The sequence below is a fragment of the Haliotis cracherodii genome, unplaced genomic scaffold (genome assembly GCF_022045235.1).
Source record: "Haliotis cracherodii isolate W230 unplaced genomic scaffold, xgHalCrac1.p SCAF_10, whole genome shotgun sequence".
In the NCBI taxonomy this organism is placed as follows: domain Eukaryota; kingdom Metazoa; phylum Mollusca; class Gastropoda; order Lepetellida; family Haliotidae; genus Haliotis; species Haliotis cracherodii.
The window spans coordinates 34,213,931-34,220,187 of NW_027266265.1; positions in this window are offsets into that span (position 1 = coordinate 34,213,931).

The following is a 6,257-nucleotide window of genomic DNA, read 5'->3' on the forward strand; positions in this document are numbered from 1 at the left end:
TGACATCATGAACATCGATCCACGCATTAAGCGAGCCCGACCACCCGATCACGTTAGTCGCCCCTTACGATAAGCATAGTCGCCTTTTACGGCAAGCATGGGTTGCTGAGGACCTATTCTATCCCGGATCTTCACATGTCTGTTCAGCCATAGTTCAATAATCATGAAGTTTAATTTGTTAATCAAAGCGAGGTCAGTGGGAAAGTTGCCGTTCGAATTAAAATGGTTTCACGGTATACAATTGTGACCTCGAATGAGTGAAATGGCGATTCTGATCTCGAAAACTGATGTCTGGTCGAGACATGTACATGAAGTTAGTCAGCAACAAACAATCTGATATTGGAAACAGGTGGATGATTTGATGTTAAGACGGAACATTTCCCCCCTGACGTTTGTAAATATTTGTGTCAGTGAGATAGTGAAATTTCGTATCTAAAATATCAGATAACGGGACCGTCCTTGACATCATGCCATTAATAAAACTGCTTTATGTGCAATTCTAAAAACAACCCTGTAATTCATTGCGATACAATTCCTGCCTGCGTTAAAACCTGTGGGCACGTGTTATTATTAGATACATGCATGAGTAATATTAACTGGGCCTCCAAGATTAAAGATGTGGTCATCTTGAATAGGTTTTGTCCATGATTGCGAGAACCATTGTATTGGTATTCATTCTTGTCCTGCGGAATTTATGTTTTGAACTACATATGAAAAAGACTGGCATGCATGTTTATATTATGGTTGAAAATAACTTGTTATTCTCTGTACAAGTTTGTGTAACTGCAAACTATTTTTGATGCCCCACGCTGCTTACATTCAGTCTATTGATGTCCACTGACCATCTTATACTTGATGTTCCAGGGTCGATCGCCTACATCTTCTGAATAAACATACTGATATTTAGACAGAACTGCAAATATCATTCAGCCTTTGTTATTACGTGGATTTCTTTGGATAATTAATGCCCAATCATTGCCAAGTTCGCCCACACTGATGAGACAAACTCAACAAACACGGTGAGAAATGGAAGTATTTGTGTTCCAGTTTTTACTGAAATGTTTATTACTTCGAATATTGAAAGTTTTATGACCAAAATCAGAGATCTTGACTTTGTTAGATTCATATACAGATTCGATATAATAAGCCTTGTCGAACCCATGACAAAGTGGCAAAACCCTTTCCATATTCTGCCCAAACCACAGTTGATTGTACGATTCCGAGCGATGTGTTTATCGTGAGCATGTGTTTATGAATCACTATCAAATAGGGAAAAATAAAATATGAAAGATGAAGCGGTCTCACTGGTCTCCTCTATTTATAGTTCAGGTGGGGAAATAAGTGGAAGCGTATTTTCCATGATTGTTATTGAAACGACATCAAATCATCAATATACCTGAAGCTTAAGTTAAACTTCTTGGCCAAATTACCTTGTTTTGACTTTCTAACCTGAGCAGAAATTCAAATGCATAAAGAAACAGATCAGCAAGAAGGTGAGCGCAATTGGTTTGTTTGTTGTTTAACACCGCCCTCAGCTATATTTCAGCTTTATGGCGGTGGTCTGTAAATAATCGAGTCTGGACTAGACAATCGAGTGACTGACATCATGAACAACGATCCACACAATTGGGATACGGTGACATGAATCAACCAAGCCAGTGAGCCTGACCACCCGATCCTGTTAGTCGCCTTTTACGACAAGCATAGTCACCTTTTACGGCAAGCATGGGTTGCTGAAGACCTATTCCATTTCGGAATCTTCACGGGTCGAAAACGTGTAAGTGATACAAATATACTAAATTTGATTGGTAATGGGAAGTTTTACGCGATCAGATGTTCGTCCAAAGGTCGCTACTATTTCGTAGAGATGTGGACATGTATGTTGAGTGACATCCACAAAGAATTTGGAAAGTGGTTAGGGGTGGGATATAGAGACGGTTGCTGTAAATTTGATTCTGGGTAAGAAAGAGAATATCCAGCTTGAAACTCGGAATTACGGTTTATCGTTCCCAAGGGAAGTGATGCCATAGCAACGCTCACTCGGGATATATGACGATGATTTTCTTTGGAATTCCTCGTAGCGCGTTAGTTATTCTTCTATTCTTCGTGTTTGGGAACAGATTGTTGTCTGACGGAGCCAGATCAGGAGAATAAGGTGAGTGCTGAAGTAGTCTATACCCATACCCCTACAATGTAGCCATGGCAATGACTGATTGTGCACTGTGGCATTGTCCTGATGGAAGACCACACATTTACACAGCACTCAACGTCTCATGATGTTAATGTTAATCCGATAACTGCCTCAATATTGCAGCTCTGTTTATTGGCCTTTTGGAAAATATTCAACCATGTTGACACCCTTGGCATCCCAGAAAAAGGATGCCATAACGTATCCATCTGATGGGACAGTTGTTGCCTTCTTTGGTGGTGTTCAAATGCTTTCACTGTTTTGATAGTTGCTTGAACATATTGCAATTGTAAATTAATACAACATAGATTCGCCACTTCCAGTCCAAAAAACAATCTCCAAATACTGGATTACCGCACATTCAACAAATTTCTCTATTTTCCAAGGTCGCAGACCCGAGTATATTTTGCTGCCGTTTCCTCAAACAATTTGCTCTGGGTTTTTTAGATACACCTCTGTGACATTTTACACAAGTCATTCCATGTGAGGCTCAGAACTTTTAATAAACCCTCGAGTACAAATATATCAAACGTTCATAGGATTGCTAAGTCTGACAGACTATCTAGCGGAGTAATCAATTTGTTGAAACATTAAAAAATAAAATGAGTTATAAAGTTTGATAAGGAGACAATATATGGCAGCAAATATTTTACTCTTTGCTAAATATTGCCTTTCGAAATGGGCTCAACATTTCAAGTTGCAGCTGATTGTATAGGCGTGATAAATAACTCTCCAGAGACGGCAATGACCAACCATGCATATATATTTTGTCATGAAATTCTCTTAGACTGTGTTGTCGAAGTATATGCTGTATATTTGCTCATCGTAATAACGGACAGAATGTACATAGAAGATCCGGGATAGAATAGATCTTCAGCAACCCATGCTTGCCGTAAAAGGCGACTATGCTTGTCGTAAGAGACGACTAACGTGATCGAGTGGTCAGGCTCGGTGACTTGGTTGATTCATGTCATCGATCCCAATTGCGTGGATCGATACTCATGATATCAATCACATAATTGTCTGGTCCAGACACGGTTATTTACAGACCGCCGTCATTTAGCTGAAATATTGCTGAGTGCGGCGTTCAACAACAAACAAACCAACATATGTTGGGGATATTAACTGTGTCCAAGTAATAAACATGATATCAATAACTGGATTGTCTGGACCAGACTCGATTATTTACAGACTCTTTATATTCCGTCATATAACTGGAATATTGCTGAGTGCGGCGTTAAGCAAACAAACAAAACATACAAATGGGATGTCAACAAGACTGCATTGTTTTTAGATCCACTGAATAATTTGTGTTGAATCTGTCAATGAATTCAATGTATGTAGAAGCCGATTGTGTGGACAAGAACACGAAAGGTTACATTGGTTTCGAATGGATATGATTAAAATGAAAAGTAGGCGTCAGACAGAATACGCTAAATGAAAGTAAACGAGTAAATTGCCACATACAAATTAAGTGATGTGATGTGAAATGGGGTTTAACGTCGCGTTCAAGATTATTGCACTCATATAGCTACTGGCTTGCATGTGTGTGGCTGTTTGTACTAGTCTGGACTAATGCAGATTTTATGGTGCCATCCCACCCACTGAGATACCATGCTGCAGGAATACCCCAGTCAGACACAGTATTCTGACTTCGAGCCGTTAAGCCCTGGCAGGGTAACAACAAGTACCATCAATTAAAGTCTTTTGGTATGACGCTACCGGGGATCTAACCCCCGACCTGTTGTCCACCGGTGGACGCTCTACCACGTGACAATGGAGGAGGTCCTGAAAAAGTACGAATAAGTCTATGTGTGTGCGTTTATGTGTAATGACTGGCATATGTACAACAGAAGTCGGCTTAGACAAGGCTGCATACTTCCACCTTTTCTGTTGCTATACTGGTGTGGATGTGTGTGTGTGTGGATGTGTGTGTGTGTGTGTGTGTGTGTGTGGAGGAGGGTAATGGCTACCTATACAAGCCCGGTCGAATGCCATGCCGCAGTTTAACATGAATACCCCACTCCGACACAGTACACTGTATTCGAGCTGACCAGTCCTTGCTTTATTTCATGACATGCTGAAGAAAGATGTCCTCATATCTAATGTTTTTCATTTCCACTCAATAGTTGATGGAGAAACCAATATTTAATATAGATAGGAAATTGAAGAAAACGCTATGTGTTAATGGGGGTTGTAGCTTGAACCGTATGTATATAAATAGGCCATCCTGTTTCCATTGATAAATGAATGCATACCGGAAGACTTCTAATGCAGTCTTGACAAAGATTCAAGTGATTTGTACACCTGTAACTACTTTGACGATTGATTTGTTTTAGCTCAGTATACAAACGATTGTCTCGCTGTCTTTTTATATCACGACATTAGTGAATCCATACAGGTCAGGACCAGTTATCCCCTGTTAACAGTAAATTTACTCCTTTACGTTAATGGAATAGTGTTGTCAGTACAGAAATGGGTCACGTTATGAAGTATCTTGACACCATTTCTGAAACTCTTTTCGGGGAATCTTTGGGATCAATTTTAACTTAATTGCCAAACTGTTGTTTCCACTAATGCATATTTTTAGAAAGCTATGAAACAGGCCACCCTCTTCATTTGTTGTCATTTTCAGAAATTACTTGATATCGATTTTATTTAAGTGTTAAAAGGTTTTTTTATTGTTTGTAACCTCAATTGACATTTATCGTTGCAGCTTCGTTTCTGTACGCTAATGTGCCCTGGGGCGGGATAGGGCTTTGATCCCACTAAAGTAAAAAGAAGGGTACGAGTTTGAAAATACAAAGTTATCGTCGTAACATGTAGAGGTTGGGGGAAGTATACGACTTATTATGCGTCGTTCGTTTCGTCCAATTCCCATATACGGACAAATGAGGATGTTAATAGTGTCATGAATACTATTACATTATACATTATGACGACAATGTTGTGGTAATGTATATTTATTATCCGGCATATAATGCAGGAAAACTTCAAATCCAGAACGATTTTTCATCAAACTTTTCTACATGTATTAACCATCTGGTGCCTTTGCTATTTTGGAAGTTTTCAAAATTGTTGCCCTTCTTCTATGGTAACAAGTTAGGTTAAGCTGAAAAGGAGGTAGTTTCCGGGGCAAAACTAAAGTAAATATTCAAGATTTTTCATCCAGATTTGGTACATTAATGTAAACATTTGTTTTCCTGTTTGACTTTGACACTGTTCATATGGGTGTGTTTGTCTCTAAAATCAATAGGTATTCTTTCATGCAACTTTGCACACACCAAGACCAGGTTGTCACCTGGTGTCTTCTGCTATATAGGGATTTTTAGTTTCCATGGCAAAAAGTTTGACTTTGTTTCTGTTTATTTCTGTGCGTGGGGTGTTTGTCAGGACCATATTTCTAACACAAATAGGTATTCGTTCATGAAACTGCACACACAAAGAACTGGCGCCTTTTGCTATTTAGGGATTTTTATTATTATTATTTTTTCCGTTTCATGGCAACAAGTTTGACTTTGACTCTGTTCATGTTGGTGTATGCCTGAAATAGAAATATAACGTTCCAAATCACAATTCCATTGTATAGCAAAATAACTCTTGTATACTATTACTATATTCAAATAACAGTCAGATGATTTGTTCTTGCGATTGTGTCGACGCCGGGGGATTTGTCATCTTCTGTTGACTCTTGTTAAAGAATACTAAAACTGTTGCTAAATATATCGGCAAATCAGTAAAAGCGACAAAACCCTTTACATATTCATAAGAAATCTCTGCCTAAAGCAGAGTCGATTGTAAGATTTGGATTATGTCACGAACACGTGTTTATAAATCACTATCTTACAGTGATGAAACCAGGAGCTGGAAACCGTCACGAAGACGCGCAAAGACAAGTCAATTGTTCTCGGGAACACATGGTAAAAGTCAAAAGAGGGAATCGCATCGGACATACTTATTCTGTTGACCCCTAGCCGCTTCTATATTACACATGTTCCAGCGTAGAATACCTCTGCAGTTATAATTATTCAAAAAGCGGTTAGCGCAGTGTGTATGGAAGCTGTTGTAC